This window comes from Acomys minous, assembly GCF_964271855.1.
Source record: "Acomys minous genome assembly, chromosome: 12".
Lineage (NCBI taxonomy): Eukaryota > Metazoa > Chordata > Mammalia > Rodentia > Muridae > Acomys > Acomys minous.
The window spans coordinates 48,919,666-48,935,133 of record NC_140493.1 but is presented as its reverse complement, the minus strand read 5'-3'; the positions used below and the strand labels follow the sequence as shown (position 1 = coordinate 48,935,133).

At 41.5% G+C, this 15,468-nt stretch overlaps 1 long non-coding RNA gene across 1 annotated transcript in view; it reads right to left on the bottom strand.

Moving 5' to 3' along the window:
• The window catches only part of LOC311578632, a 36,874-nt gene extending 22,430 nt beyond the window's left edge, over positions 1-14,444 (bottom strand). The window contains exon 1 of the long non-coding RNA XR_014772917.1: positions 14,368-14,444. This is a non-coding gene — a long non-coding RNA (uncharacterized lncRNA). The remainder of the gene's footprint in view (positions 1-14,367) is intronic.
• Positions 14,445-15,468: the final 1,024 nt, after the last annotated feature.

Genomic DNA, 15,468 nt, shown 5'->3' with positions numbered 1-15,468 from the left:
AAATATCCTTCAACTGGTGAATTAATAATGAAAATGTCCTACATATACACTTGTAATGATATTCATCTGCTTTAAAAACATCATGAAATATGCAGGAAAGTTGGTGGGACTAAAAAGTAGTAAACTAATTGAGGTAACCTAGACATAGAAATGTAATTGTAGTTTTTATTTCCTCAGAAGAGTGAATGAGTTGATAGCCATAACCAAGCTTTATGAATACACGCCTTGGGCTGAGCCCAGAGCATTTCTCTCTCTGTTCTAAATATCCCTAGGCCTAGGCCGGAAAGCTCTTAACCTTTGTACAGTCTAATCTTCTGCAAACCTGGACCTTGAAGACTTCAGCTTCCAGACTCTGTCTGCTAACCTAGGCCTAGAATGTTTTCAGCACCCGATACTTACTGCTGAATGAACTTACTGTTTCTAGTTCTTTCTGAACTTTGGCTGCATAGTTCAACTCAGATGGTCTGGCTCAAAACTCCTCTCTCTAAGATGACTGATTTAAACTTGATTCTCTCTGCTTCTTGCCAAATTGCTCTGATTGGAAAAACTGCCTCTGAACTCCACAAACTAAACTTCATGAAGTCAACTGCACTCAATTGAGTTGCAGCAAGCTGTACTGTACTCCTTAGCTCTTCTGTACTGTCTCCACAAACTCCCCTGCTCTCCTTCTGTGATGCTCTTAAGTGCTTCTTTCCTCTCTTTCTCCTGAGAGTTGGGCATATCTTATCTCTAACTCAGTCTATAAAATCTTTCTCTGATTTATCGCTTTGTCTGTGCTTCGAATAGATATCATTGTTTGGGATTAAAGGTGTTCACTAAAGGCATGTCTGTATTCCATTCAGAGCTATTGAAGGTGTGTAGTAAAAACATGTCTGTATTCTAGCTGGATCACACAGAATAGCCATATTGCTGGATTAAAATTCCTCTACACAGAAAGACTAACACCACACATTCTCATTTGTGGTTCCTCATTCCTAATGTGAGTATATAACATGGAATAAACAGAGAAAACAGGAAAGTAAAGGGGTCTGAGCAATAGAGTAGAAATGAGTAAAATGGAAAGTCAATATCGAATGAGAGAGGAGGAAAAATAACATTTAGGATGTCGGAAAAACCACAAAGAATCATATTATTATTTACTTATCTAAAATTACTTCAATACATATAAGCCTATGTGTATACGCAAATGCATACAGTTTAAATGAAATTATCCCACTTGAGCTGACTATGCCTTCCAGAAGTTGAAAATAAATTTTTACTGCCGAAGATACCATATACTTCAGACACAAGGCTTGGAAACCCTGAAATGAATATGATTTGAAAACTTTTTCCCTGAGGATGAGCTTTCATAATATCAGAATGCACTGTGTAGGCTTTCAAGGGAGGGAAGTAACCAGCAGTCCTACCGAGGTGTAATGCTTATGAACCACAACGATGGACAGCATGTCATGATAACCCTAAGGGTACCACAGTGGAACTCATATCTTGGTGGTAACCAACAACTCTGCAATTAGACTTGAAGTCTATTCACAGGCATAGAAATTATACCTGGTACTGAAAACCTAGCCAATTTCCCAGGGCTACTGATGGCACGGATCTTAGAGAAGCACTTCCTATTGACATTTTTCTAAACCAGAATAATTCTTAAGTGCATTCTAAATACTTAGTCTTATATTCACAGATAAATGTAGTTCTTGCTGTTCATCAAAGGAACTTCTTTGCAATAGACAGAGACCACTGCAGAAAATCGAAGTGTTTCAAATACAGAGAACAAGTTATCATGAGGTGGCTGCTTCCAAATGACATATCTACTGCACAACTCCTGCATGTAATTTTCAGGAAACATCATAGAAGAGGGGACAGAAAGATTTTAAGAACCAGAGGAAAAGGAGAGTGTAGATTTAGATTTTTCAAAAACCCACTTCATTTAGGCTTCTTAAATGTTTCTACCTCCCTTCCAACCCACCAACCTTAGGTAGAAGAGAACAAAGGTTAATAGGACCTTTTTAGACATAGCTCCTTGTGGGCAATTCCTCTCTTTGTTATTAGGAAACCACCAGACCAGTCAAATAGCACACACCAAACAACAGCATGAATCAGCAGCAGCAATAAAATACAGCAAAAGCAGCAAGTCTCAGCCAAAGTGCCATGAGAAATTCTCTAGAGCATTTCTCTTCTGCAAAGTGAAGTGTGGCAAAATGAAGACCAGCAAAGCGATGTGAACCATTGCAAGGCATAACAGGGTGAAAGTGTTCTCTCTGTCTGGGCTTCTGTGTCTATTGTCTTCTCAAAGTCTATCAGTGAATGTTTTCAGCTGGCCAAAACCATACCCCTCACACAAGACAGCTTCCAGCAAAACATCATATGGTACAACTGAGTTACCAAAGAAACCAGGAACTTCTACTTCAGGAAAGATGCTGTGAGATTGTGCCTCCAAGAAATGACCGAGAAGCTTCACCCATGATACCCAAACAATATGGCTGCCAAAACAGGACTTGAGAATGTACAAAACTAAGAGAAGCTAACATGGAAGAGGGAAACTTTATGTGGCCTTGCCCATAAATAAAGAATTCTGGGACAGTAAAGGCTGCTGAGAAAGGGGGAATAGTCTTTGCTAGGGATGAGCCCACTAATTGGTTATTCATTTCCAAGCAGCCAACCTTGAAATCATATGCATGTATGTAACACTAAGTGGACTGTGCCTATTGTATTTATGTGTTTAGGAGTGTGAGTGTGTGTGTGTATGTGTAAAACAATAATTAAAGAAAAAGAAGCCATTATTTCAAGAGGAAGCAAGAAGTGTGCATGGGAAAGGTTGGAAGGAAAAAAGAATAGGAAATTGTATAATTATATTTACATTTTAATATTTTAATACTTTTATTTTATTACACATGTATAAAACAAACTACATTCAGCAGGAAGAACCATGTGACAATCATGACAATATTGCGTTCTATACATGTTACATTCATAGTGAATTGGCCATTTGCATTGGTCCCATTTGAAGTGTCTTTCCTGTCTTGTTGGATCTAAATTTCCGAATGAAAGTCAATATCTATCCTCTCTCAACTAATAGCTTGACTTCTTTAATTTAATCTGAAACGATATCGTCCCCTAATCAACTAAGCTTGGTTGTAAAACTATACTATCTTGTCTTCAATGCCCCTCAGAGACGTGAGAAGGAATAAAACTTAAATTCCTGAGTGAACCAGCAGTGTGGGTTAGCAGCTTCCAAAATGCACAAATTGACTTAAGACAGTTTACTGCCTGACCAGTCACCCAATTTTTTTTTTTTTAAAAAAAGAGAGAATCAAAGACATGGTCTTTGTTTCTGTAAACTCACAGTAGCTGTGGCAATCTATGAAAGGCCAGCACAGTATCAACATGGAAAACACAAATCCTGATAGAAGAGGACTTCATGAAGCCCTTCTCTAGCTAGGAGCCAACAAGCCATTGACAGCTGCTTGACAAAGGGGAGTTATTTTTCTTTTGAAGTATAGCTGCTGGCAGATTGCCCACATTCCGGCAAATAGCCCCACACCCATGCATATGAGTGCAGTACTAATTGGATTCAGTGGGTCTTTTTTTTTTTTTTTTTAAAGAAGATTAAGGTGTGAAGGGGACATGTTGTTTGGGAATTCTGGGAGGAGTGGGGTGGTAGGAGTGAATATGATCCAGACATGTAGTATACATGTATGAAATTATCAAAAAGTCATATTCTTAATTAAAAAAAAACTATTCCACATCCCAGCACTCACGTACTAAAGCAGCTTTCTGATTAGGATACCTCAGCTTAGACTTTGATGACACCCTGATCCCAACAGTGATTCTCAAACTAGAGTAAGTGGCTGAGAAAGCTGCAAGGTTTGCTAAGTGCAGAGTGCTAGCTGTACCCTCAAAATTCTGATGCTGAGGTATGGGGCAGCAGGGAAGACTTCTTAAGAGGATCAGGAAAATGTAACGATTCAGGCCAGCTTTGAAAAGCAACAAACAGTCCATGATCCCTTGTGGGTGGTTAAAAGTCTGTTGGCTTTAACTGTTGCCCCTCCTCCAATCATACCAAGCCCATCTCCTCTCCAACCTGAATACGCCCTGCACTTCTCTGCCTTCAAATCCTTTCCATGATACTCCCTCAACTCAGCTGGTCTCTATCTGCCAAATCCCTGGCCATCAATTAAACATGCAGCTAGCTGCTACCACTATTGAAAAGCCCCTCCACTCCCCAGGTAGAGATAGACCTCCCTCCACGCATCCCTCACACTCCACATCTCTTTTTTAAAGATGGTAGAACTGATGCAGAAAAAGGTTAAGCTGAGGATGATGCAAGGTCATCCAGACTTGGGTAGCAGATCTTAGGTCTGTCTGTTCACTGATGCTGGCATTGTGACGTATAGACAGGAAAAGCTACATGAGACCACTGAGTCTTTGAAATCTGGTTGGTACAACTGAAGAGTCACTTTCTAATTTTGATAACTTTAAATACTAATCTCACCATCAAAAGTCAAGGCACTTATTAGAAAGTTCCTAACATCATTTGAAACGAGAGTTTCTGAGAACTTTTTTCTAACCACCAGTTTCAAGAAATTCAAGTGCAATTGGCATAACTCCAATGAAAAGTAAGAGTTCACCTAGGGATGCATGAAATGTATGAATGAATTCTATATTCAAAAACATGGCAAAATGGAATAGGGGACTATATCCTATTTATGTAACTGCATGTTGAAATGTTGTTGCTTTGTATCCAGTGGGTTAAATATCACATAATATTAAAATTATGTTTAAAGTGTTACACTTTTTAAAATGTGACTGTTAGGAGAAATATAAATGTATTTAATGATTTGTACTGCATTTCTGATGGGCAGCAGATGTCTGCTATGAGTTCCTTAGCACCACAGCTCACTTCATGCAAATGTGTTTTCCTAGTGCCCATGCTCACAGGGTTGTTGTTAAGAATGGGCCTCCAGGGAGCCTCACTGAGACTATCTCCAAGCTCTAGAGCTCTCAGTCAACCTTCTCGCTCCTGGAATTTTCCTGCAGCATTGAATCTCCCCTGGCATGATCTGAGCACAAGGCTCTGCAAGCCAGCAGCTCACTACCTGGAAAGCACTGCTATTTATAGACAACGCCATCCGTGGGAAGTAATAGTCCTCCTGAATTCTCAGAAGAGTTTGTCTTTCCATTACTGCCCAAGCCTGGTTAGGAAAGAGAAGACCAATTTGTGGGTATTTTTAGGCCACCTGATGTACAGTCAGGAACATTGAAATTCCTATCTGTTTCCCCCCAGGAGGCTGAGCACAGCTGCAAAGCCAAAAGTGGGCTTTTGCACAAAGAAAAATAATTAGCTTCCTTGGAAAGAGGATCCACAAGGAACTGAGTGGGGAGGTCTGCCTCTGGAAGGTTGGGAGGTTCATACAGGAATTGAAGATGAACCCTCAGAAATGAACAAATTACTCTAACACAAAGGAGTTAGGTGGGGAAGGGTGTTTGGAGGTGTGAGATAGAAGCAACAGAGAAAAATCGTAAAAATTAAAGAGTTCTCTGGGCCAGAGACACTGAATAGTGATCCTAGGTCTCCATGGAGAGACTTAAAAGGAACAGGTACCCTCCTATCCTTGTTCCTTTCACCAAAATCGCATTTGTGCATCTCAGGTAAACAAATAACGTGCTGTCTCCCACTGTAAACACAGTTGGTAGTATCTCTAACACACACACACACACACACACACACACACACACACACACACACACTAACCTAGACCTACTGAACATCAGTCTAGAGACTCTGGCACTATTTAGCCATTTTTTTTTTTTTACCACCACCAGACTCCGGTGACCACATGTGGAAAATGCAGCATTTTGCTTTAGAACAGGTGGGATTTCCTGACAGTATCTTGTAATAGGTCCTTCTTGTGTAATTATTTCTTCTGAATTGAAACACTTTATCCTGGAGGAAGGGAGGGAGGAGGGATGGAGGGACAGAGGCAGGGAGGGAGGAAGAGGGAGGGAGGGAGGCAGGAAGGGAAGGAGGGAGGGGGGAAGGATGGAGGGAGGGAGGGAGAGAGAGAACTCACAAATCAGTTACTTCAAGCTCCTGCTACCTTGACTGCCTTACCTGGGTAGACTGTACCTTGCTTAAACTGTGAGCCAAAGTAAACCTTTCTCCCTTATTTTGCTTGTGTCAGGGTGTTTTATCACAGTAGCAAGAAAAGTGACTAAGAGCCTAGAGGCGAAGAGACTCTGCAGTGGAGCTGCCTACAAATTGATCAGGGAGCTCAAGGAATGTGGCTCTTGTTAGTTGTCACTTATGTTGTGCGGGATTTCTGCCTTTGACCTACCCATGCTCCTGGAAGTAACTCAAATGAACTCACTGCCTCACTAAGATGGACCTGAGTGACATCATCTCCTTTGGTCTGCCCTCAAAGCTTTATCTAGAGCGAACAGCCAAATGTTCACATCTCCTCTGGTAAAGTCACACAATGCCCCTTCTCATTTGTTTCTTGGCTACTTCACATGCTCATGAACAAGCATGACCATCAACATGCCCTTCACAGGTTATATCAAGCTCGTCACATGCATCAATGATGTAGCATTGGCAACTGTCTGCCACTATTATCCCTATTCTTGGATGGAAAACAAACTGAATTACAGAGAGGAAGCATCACAATCAAGAATAAATGTAGTCACATATCCTGCACACTTGTCATTCATTTCATGTATCAAAGTTTTTTTTCAACAATCATGAGTTGAGTGTCTATCAGTGAGAATGACTCCAGGTCAGCCATAGGCTGTACACACTGTGTGTGTCAACTCATTTGTTCCTCAAGTATTTACATGAATATGTTCATCTCAGCAAAGGTGCATGACTTCTAGTTCACAACAGAGAATGGAAACAAACGTCCACTCTCCTTGCATCCTAACACTGCACTAAGATTCTAATAGTGAATGACATCTGTGAAGGGATGACTATGGGTCACTATGTCACATGTCATATTGTGGTTCATTTCCCTGGACAGCCTCATTTAATGCACACACACACACACACACACACACACACACACACACACACACACACACCTTACCAGGAAGATTTTATGATTATTCCTAATTTACAGATAGAAAATTAAGGCAAAAGATGTTGGCAGCTTGTCAAAAGTTATAGACAGATAGTAATATTTTCCAGACACTACAAGTCAGCCACCTTGCTCTCAATCCCTGTAACTACAAAGGGTTAAAACACATTTATTGCACAGTGAAGGTGACACCTGCAAGAAAATCCATTCTCGGTTGAAGAACTGCATCAACGCTCTAGGAAGGAGTGTACAGAGAAGTAATTGATGTCATGGTGTACATGGAGCCTCAGCTCTGTGTTCGCAGAGGGAAGTAAGTGAAAATTTCGTGTGTGAGAGAGTAAAATTTTTATCTTGCACCATGAAACAAAAAGTCCAGGACTTGGGTGAGTTTGGTGACATGAAAAACAACACCAAGATAGGGAGCTGAGCCAGGGAAACTAGCTTAAAACTAAGCCCCAGACAGGTCTCCTGCTCCAGTTATACCCACACTCAGTACAGCTCTGTCAGGCAAGTATGTAGTCTGCCGTGTTGGCCACACCTTCCCCCCACCACAGGCAGCACATCTGGAGTGTTTTTTTAACTGGAGACCCGGAGGTATATTCCTAAAGGAATTTAAGTTGAAACATGAGATTCTTTAAGCACAGGGCCTGAAAAGGGAAAATGCTGGCAAAGACTCGAGGAAACGTGCTCTAACATTTTACAAACAGCTCACTATGTTTTAAAGCATGAGGACAAAAAGTTTCTGAGAGACATTTTCCTAAAAGTTTTTAGAAAATACCTTTCCTTTTAAGATGTACATTTCTGCCGCCTTCTCCTTCTCAAAACACTCCCCCAATAGCGAGAACTAGAAAAACAAAACTGCACAGCACATCTTCGATGGAGAGAAGATACATCTTAAGCCACAATTTTGGGAGATGGAAAGCAGAAGGAAGACAGCCAATGACTGGTAGAGGGAACAGGTCAGCCCCAAGTGCCTGTGTGGCAAAAGGCCAGTCTAATCCATTCATCTAGGTACAAAGGGTAACTTAGAAACGGGCAGTAGATGGTGCTATAGAAAGAGAAAGGGAGAATAAACACAAAGGAATGATGGGAAGGTGGAAATAATAGAGATGTGGGTGTCAAAACCTCCTTTTTGACCCAAGGTGCTGAAGGTTTATTGTCCTGGAGAACTAAGTCGAGCACTGGAGGTACACTGATGAAAACTGGATAAAGTCTCTATATATGTAACTAGAGGAGACGATCCATGGCCCCATGGTCGAAGTGGCCCAGAAGTGGAGCCCCGCAGCACAGCATCATTCATTAGTTTGCAGAGACAATGGAAAACTAGTAGAATTTGAAGAAATTGTGCTATTTGAGGAAAGAGACAAAGAACACAGTGGCAACTGAACTAATGCAGGAAGCAAAAGATCTCCAAGGAACATATAATTAATGCTCTCAGAGAAATAAAAGGAGATGTTATAATCCATAAAACAAAAAAAATGTATTCATAAATGGTAGATATGGTGAACAAGTCAGCATTCTTGGAATTTTTCTTTTTTGAAAAATGATGACTCAATTTTTAAAGAATTTCAAAATAAACGTTTAACAATAAAGTCAAGAAAGTTTCCCTGAAAGTAGGATAAAAAGATAGGTAATTACAACAGAAGAGGAAAGACAAGAAAATTAGATCAAATCCAGGAGGTCGAGTGTCCAACTAATAGAGAGTTTCCCAAGAAATCAGAGAAAATAGAGGGAAGGATGGTATTATAGAAAAAAAGGCAAGCACATTTCCCAGAATGGAGGTACACAACTTTTCTCTGAATAAGAAATAAAAAAGGAGATCAAAACTGCCTGAAGTCCCATGAAAAAGCACATCTGAAATTTCTGAATAAAAATTGTTAAGTACTTATACAGAGCAAGTTACATAAAACAGTATGGGAATATGGGTGACACTGGACTTTTCAATAGGAACACAGGCAAGGAGACAAATGAAGTAATTATCTTTAAGCCAAAATACTTTATATCATAGATATTTATAGCGATGCCAACTGTAAATCCAACGTAAGCATGAAACAAACATTTGTTTGGGCATACCAAATATTAAAAATAGAATGCCTATTCACCTTAACTTTCAGAGGAAACTGCCGAGCAGGTATCAGGCCCATATGCCAGGAAGATAAAATGAAGTGAGGGTTGGTGAGGGCTGGGATTGAAGCTGAGGCACACCTCTGGAGGACAACCCAGCTCAGGATGGCCCAACTAGGAGGCCTTCAGAGTCGGAATGAGTGGAGTATTTAACAGTGTTGATATGAAGGTCTGGTTCCATGTGGGCTCACGGGGCTGTTTCTAGGGCGTGAGTAACTGAGCTGAGTGATAAGAACAAGCAGACACGATACCGGCTCTTGTCTGTTCAGCCTAAGATGGAAACTGAGCTTGTCAACAGGAACAAAGCAAAGACATGGAACAGTTACTACAAACTTCAAAGGTTGCTTGTACTGGCCTCTTCTCACCTGAGAAAAGCTACAGTGTACTCAGTCAGGGATGGACTCATATGATGAACACGGGGTTGCTTACCCTGCCACATGGCCTCAGCTCCACTAGCTGAGGGATCAGAGAAATCAGACTTGGTGACCTAAGACTCTCTGCATACCACTATCACAGGCCAAGTGGCACCCAGTTTAGCAGAGGAAGGGCGGTACTCCCATAACACTGAAGCCTCTGTGCCAGTGCTGCTCCACACTACCTAGAAGCCACAGACCTGGAAGGCCAAGGGCCTGCCCGCTCTCGGGGTAAATTAGGAAACTAGTTTAGGGAGCACACCCAGGGAGGACTTCAAACAGCTGTCATGTGGACATTTGTCCACCTGCAGTTGAAATATGTGGGTCCTGGAGCTATGAGGAAGAAATAAGTACAGATTTACCTAGCACTGCTCTTCATGACCCTCTGAGAGGATTTAAACTTCTGATCCATGCAACAATGCGTCCTGTGCATCCTTACTCCCAAAGTGCATGAGGAGGCTCATAGAGCTGAAAACAGAATGAGACCCCCTAAGACTGTGGACACCATCTGGCCACCCTGTGCCCTTCACAACAACAGGCTGGCAGAACAGCACAACTATACATTTTTAGTGAGGGTCTTCATCCCTACCACATGAGAAAGGCTTATTCCTGCTGCTATGCTGTAGGGGCATAAAAAAAAAACATGTCAGAGCTCAACAGATCCACTCCCAAGTCCCATACTGTTTTAAATATAAATGAACACTGCAGAAAATGCAGGTCTCTGGCTTCTTAAAACAACAGAACACTGCATGTGCAGACTCCTGACACTGGCTTCCAGGCCTCTAGCTCCAGTGGATCCAGAGAGGACAACGTTCAGTATCCGAACACTGAAAGCAATCAATTCCACCTGGCTTCTAATACAACCACCAAATATGTTCAGACATGCAGGAGCCCTGGAATGGGAGCTACCTTTTACCAAGCATAGAAGGATGCATTCCTTCAAAATAAGGGAGTAAGTAAGGAACCAGGGAAAGGTGGGAAAGTCAAGGTAGAGACCTCCGCTCAGGTGAGATACCCGTAGGATAGTGTCATGCTTGTCAGCCCTGTGAGGAGAGCGCCAGGATAAACGCTCATCAAAACATCTGGATGATTACAAATCTGCTCTCCAGAGGGGAAAAATGCAACATAAAATTATAAAGAAAAATGAGAGATATGAAAATGATGATGAGCTACTACAAAAGGTATACAAGAAATAAATCAAAATGGTGGAACACAACCTGGCTGCAGAGCAATTTAACATGTAAGCCTGAAACTTGTGCTCAGAAATTAAATTTTAAATTGTGGTATATGTCTTCTGAGAGAAGATGAGACCATCTAAAGGGGGCATTTATTAAAAGTGAAATCCTCATTGATTATAGTGATATGCTATTAGATTCTATCTTAATGGATGAAGCAGGAGAAACAGCTCCAAGAGTTAAAAGTGGTTGCTCCTAAGTAACACAAGAGCAGAGGGTTTTGCTCTTTCATTGTGAAAATGGTTTGTTCTGTTCTAGTTAATTTGCAATGCAACCTAACCACATTCTTAGAAAAGGTATAAGTAAATAGACATTCAGTCTCTAATTGGAACCTGACCCGGGAAGCCTTAATAAATGAACCAAAGTTCTGTTCTGTCTGCATTCTTTCTACTTCTTTCCTGGCCTTGGTGTCTACTAGCTCACAGGCACTGTGGTTTACTCTCAGCACCCAGTGGCAAAAGAAACTCCCGACCCTAAAGAAATTCCCAAGAAGAAAGAATAGATATAAGATAAACATATATCCATATGGTCAAAATAGAATAAAAAAATACCAAGGCAAAGATATGACACTTTGGGGTTCCAGAAATAACCTTAGGTTCAGCTCTGGAGAATGTCATCATTTTTTTTTTCTAGGATGGATTGCCCTGAGCTGCTGAGCATTTCTACAGCACCTGCAAATAAATTCCTGTGTGTTAAAACTGTTTACCCCCAAGGGGACTCTTTGGACATAGATTCAGATATTCCTGCAGCCTCAGCTTTCTTAGTAAATGGAAGGACCAGAGGTCCTTGCCTGGAGCCCCACAAAATCCTATGTAGGCTGTGGCCAAGGAAGAAAGGACTTGACATTATCCCAAGACTCATGGTGCTGGGTATGTTGCTAAGACACTGCAGTAATGTCATGTGTGTCATAAAACAAATGCAGGTGGGCTTTGTGAGTGAGGCTGCTCCCACACTTGGACTCTGCTTCCTCAGGAACAAGCAAAGAAGGGGAAATGGAGCTGTCAAGGCACTGCACGTAAATTTTAAAAGATGAGCAGAGGCTGGCAGGATGATGGATAGCACCCTGCCATAGGTGTACGTATTCACGTGCAAGAAAACAGTCATTACAGCAAGTGAGAAACAGCATGGAACTGCGCAGAGAAAAAAAAGCCAACAAGTAGCCCAGTCTGTGCAAGATGAAGTCCAGTCAAGCTGAGGCTTAGACAACAAATAGATTTTAGCCCATCTCTTAAGCCCGCTGTTGTTCCTGGAGCTGTCTTTAGCAAGATTTTCAAGGTGTTCTGTGACTGGTTAGCAATTAGCAAGCACAGTGGATCACAGGGAGGGAGATAACACATTTGCCTTATACTGACCTCCAGGCTTAGATGTTGTCAAGAAACAGACTTAGTCCTTCCCATGAACCCACTTTTAAAGCACCAGGAAGCAGGTGATAGTATTGCAGCTCAGTGGTAAAGTGCAAGGTCAGCATGCATGAGATGCTGGATTCAGTCCCCATCAAAGGAAGGAAGGAAAGGAGGTCGTGGGGAAAGTCACTTAGCTAAGATACAGCAAGAATTACGTTCTCGTGGTCAAGATGCAAGGACAAAACTGAAGGGAGGTGACAAGGCTACCACAGTCGCGATCCCACAGCAGCTGTGGTTACCTGAATCGTACCTACACAAGGGTCAAGTCTGTCAAAGTCCTTGCACAGGCTGGACAGATGAGCTCCAGGTCCCATCCCTTACTGAAGACCTCCTGGCAGTGAACAGTTGCTCCGGGGAGGAAGAGCCCTTCTTTGTTGAGGACATGGCTCTGACTATGCTCCCTCGGCTCTAGGAAATGGTCCAATAACCGTGCTGTATATGGGAAGCGACAACTAGACTTAGTGGGTTATCCAAAAAAATGTAAAAAAATATAAAGGTGCTCGGGAAAGCATGTTGGAGGATGTGGGGAAGTTGGAGAGGAGAGATAGGGGGGAAATATTATCACATTTCATTGTATACATGTAGGAGACGTCAAAAATAAAGAATAATAAAACATCTATGAACATTATTCAGTTTCTGTTCAGTTTTAGGCAGTTTGGGTTTAGTTCATTAGAGACATCTAGAATCCCCTTATCAAGAGCCACTAGAAACTGGCAAACTGTTTTTTAAAAGTATTTGGTTTGTCTGGAAATTTTATAAGAAAAACATTGTTAGGTAAACTGAAGAGTTACTAAGCTGGGTTTCCAGAGATGGATTCTTACCAATTTGGACAAAGATTTCTCAAACATTTTGGTGTTCAGTCACTTTACAAAATCTGGAAAACTTGCTGAAGACAAACATTCAAAGTCCAAACTCATATAGAAATGAAAGCGTTAAGAAAGTCCTTGGATTAATGATACTCTGCTATGCTTGCAGACAGGAGTGTAGCATAACTGTCTTCTGTGAGGCTTCATCCAGCAACTGATGGACACAGATGCAGAGACCCACAGTGAAACAATAGGCTGATCTTGGGGAGTTTTGTGGAAGAGTGGGAGGAAGGATTGAGGGAGCCAGAGGGGTCAAGGACACAAGAAGAAGACCTACAGAGTAAACTAACCTGGGTCTATTGGGGCTCACAGAGACTTAACCACTAACCACTAACCACTAACCAAAGAGCATGAAGGGGCCGGACACAGACCCCCAACATATACATAGCAGATGTGCAGCGTGTCCATCATATGAGTCCCCTAACAATGGGAGCAAAGCTTATCTCTGACTCTGTTGCCTGACTTCAGATCCCTTTCCCCTAGCTAGGCTACCTTGTCAGGCCTCAGTGAGAGAAAATGTACTTAAACCTGCTGTGATTTGAGATGCCAGGATGGGTTGACACTCCTTGGGGGCCTCCCTGTCTCTGAGGAGAAGAAAGAATAAGAGGATGTCATTAGGGTGGAACTGAGAGAAGGGGGAGGGGACTGGGATCAAAATAATTAAATAAATAAATAGATAAATAAATATATGTAGATGATAGATAGATAGATAGATAGATAGATAGATAGATAGATAGATAGACAGATACATAGGTGCATATGTAGACAGACAGACAGATAAATGGGGGAAGGAGTGAGTCCTTGAGATGAGGAGGGATAGCCTTGAACAATGTCTCTCAGCAGGTAAGGATACCAAGAACTCTTAGGATATTCAAAATTAGCTTGAAGTATGGGAGATAAGACTTCTGATTTCCTGGAAGGAGGATGACCATAGAGGGTCATGAAGTTAGATTCTGGTCCAGTAGAATCCCTCACGGTTATGTTCACTGCTGGTTACATGGATATTCGTTTCATCAAATATTATTAAGTAAAATGTATCTGTTGTATATTAAATGTCTCTCTTCTTAACACAGTTATTTTAAATTAAACTAAATATTTGCACATTTGAAAAAAAGATACCAAGGACTCTAGAATACATAGGCTGTTTGTGATTGACTATGGGATAGAGTGCTCTAATACTCTACAGAACCCAAGATGGGTCAGGCATGAGGTGATTTCTGACCCAGAGGAGAGCTAAACATTGAAATCACTCCCACCTGCTGTGCACTGTTGCACTTCACAGCCTCTGCTTCCAATGACTCTATCCATAAGGCCACTGAGTCTCTTGAAGATCTAAACAAATCAAGCAACAAAAGTTAGAGACAAAAAAAACAACAAAACCCAGCAGTGTAGAGACTTCACTGTCATCTCAACATTGGTTTCCAGATTTAGGCAGCAAGTATCCCTGGTGCAGCTACTCTCTGCTCAAATATCATACACAGCAGATGCCAACAACTCAAGCCTTCTCGCCACAAAATGTCACAACGATGAGTAGGGGTTTTCAGTAGGATGACAGAGTAACTGAGTTTTACAGACATCTGAGCCCCCAAGGTTAACTCTGGAGGCAGCCAAAAGACCTTTAGGGGAGATTTCGAGAAAACCCCAAGTACTTTTAAAACTAAGGATAGGAACATATTTACACCGAACCTGGGGACCCTATCTCAACTCTTTCCTTGAAGAATGAAGCTTGCACGAAGGCTTGTCCTGCTAGAATCTGCTCTGGGTGACATTTGAGAAGAGAAGACATATTCCAGGAATACCTGCTGCTTAAACCTAGGCACCAAAGTAGAAATGGGAACAGCTTCCACGCCTACACCATTGGGGTTTTCTGTCTGTTTGCTTATTTGTTTGCTTGAATTTTTGCTTGTTTTACTTTGTTTTCTTTGGGGCTGTTATTTATCTGTATTGTTTTTAAGGAGGAGAGATGAATCAGATGAAATACAGATAATAAATATAGTGAGAGCTGGGAAGCTTGATGGGGGAAACACATCAGTCCCTTGCTGGTATATAAAAAACTTTGATCTTTTGCAATGAACAAAATTGTTTCTATCATATCTGTCCATCAAAACACCTATGCTATACTTGCTTTATATTTTAACTAGCTTGCTTTTAACCATTTTCTAGTTCAATAGACAAGTCTTTTTTCCCACAGCAAGATTAAACTTATCCCCGCAAAGTGCATAGCCTATCAGTGGCCCCTGCAGGATGTTGTAATCCATGAACCATACTGGTACAGCACTGTAGCCTAAAACCCACTCCTTACATTAGAGTTGCTTCTTGCTCTTATGCATTCTAAGGCCTGAAGAAATCCATCATGA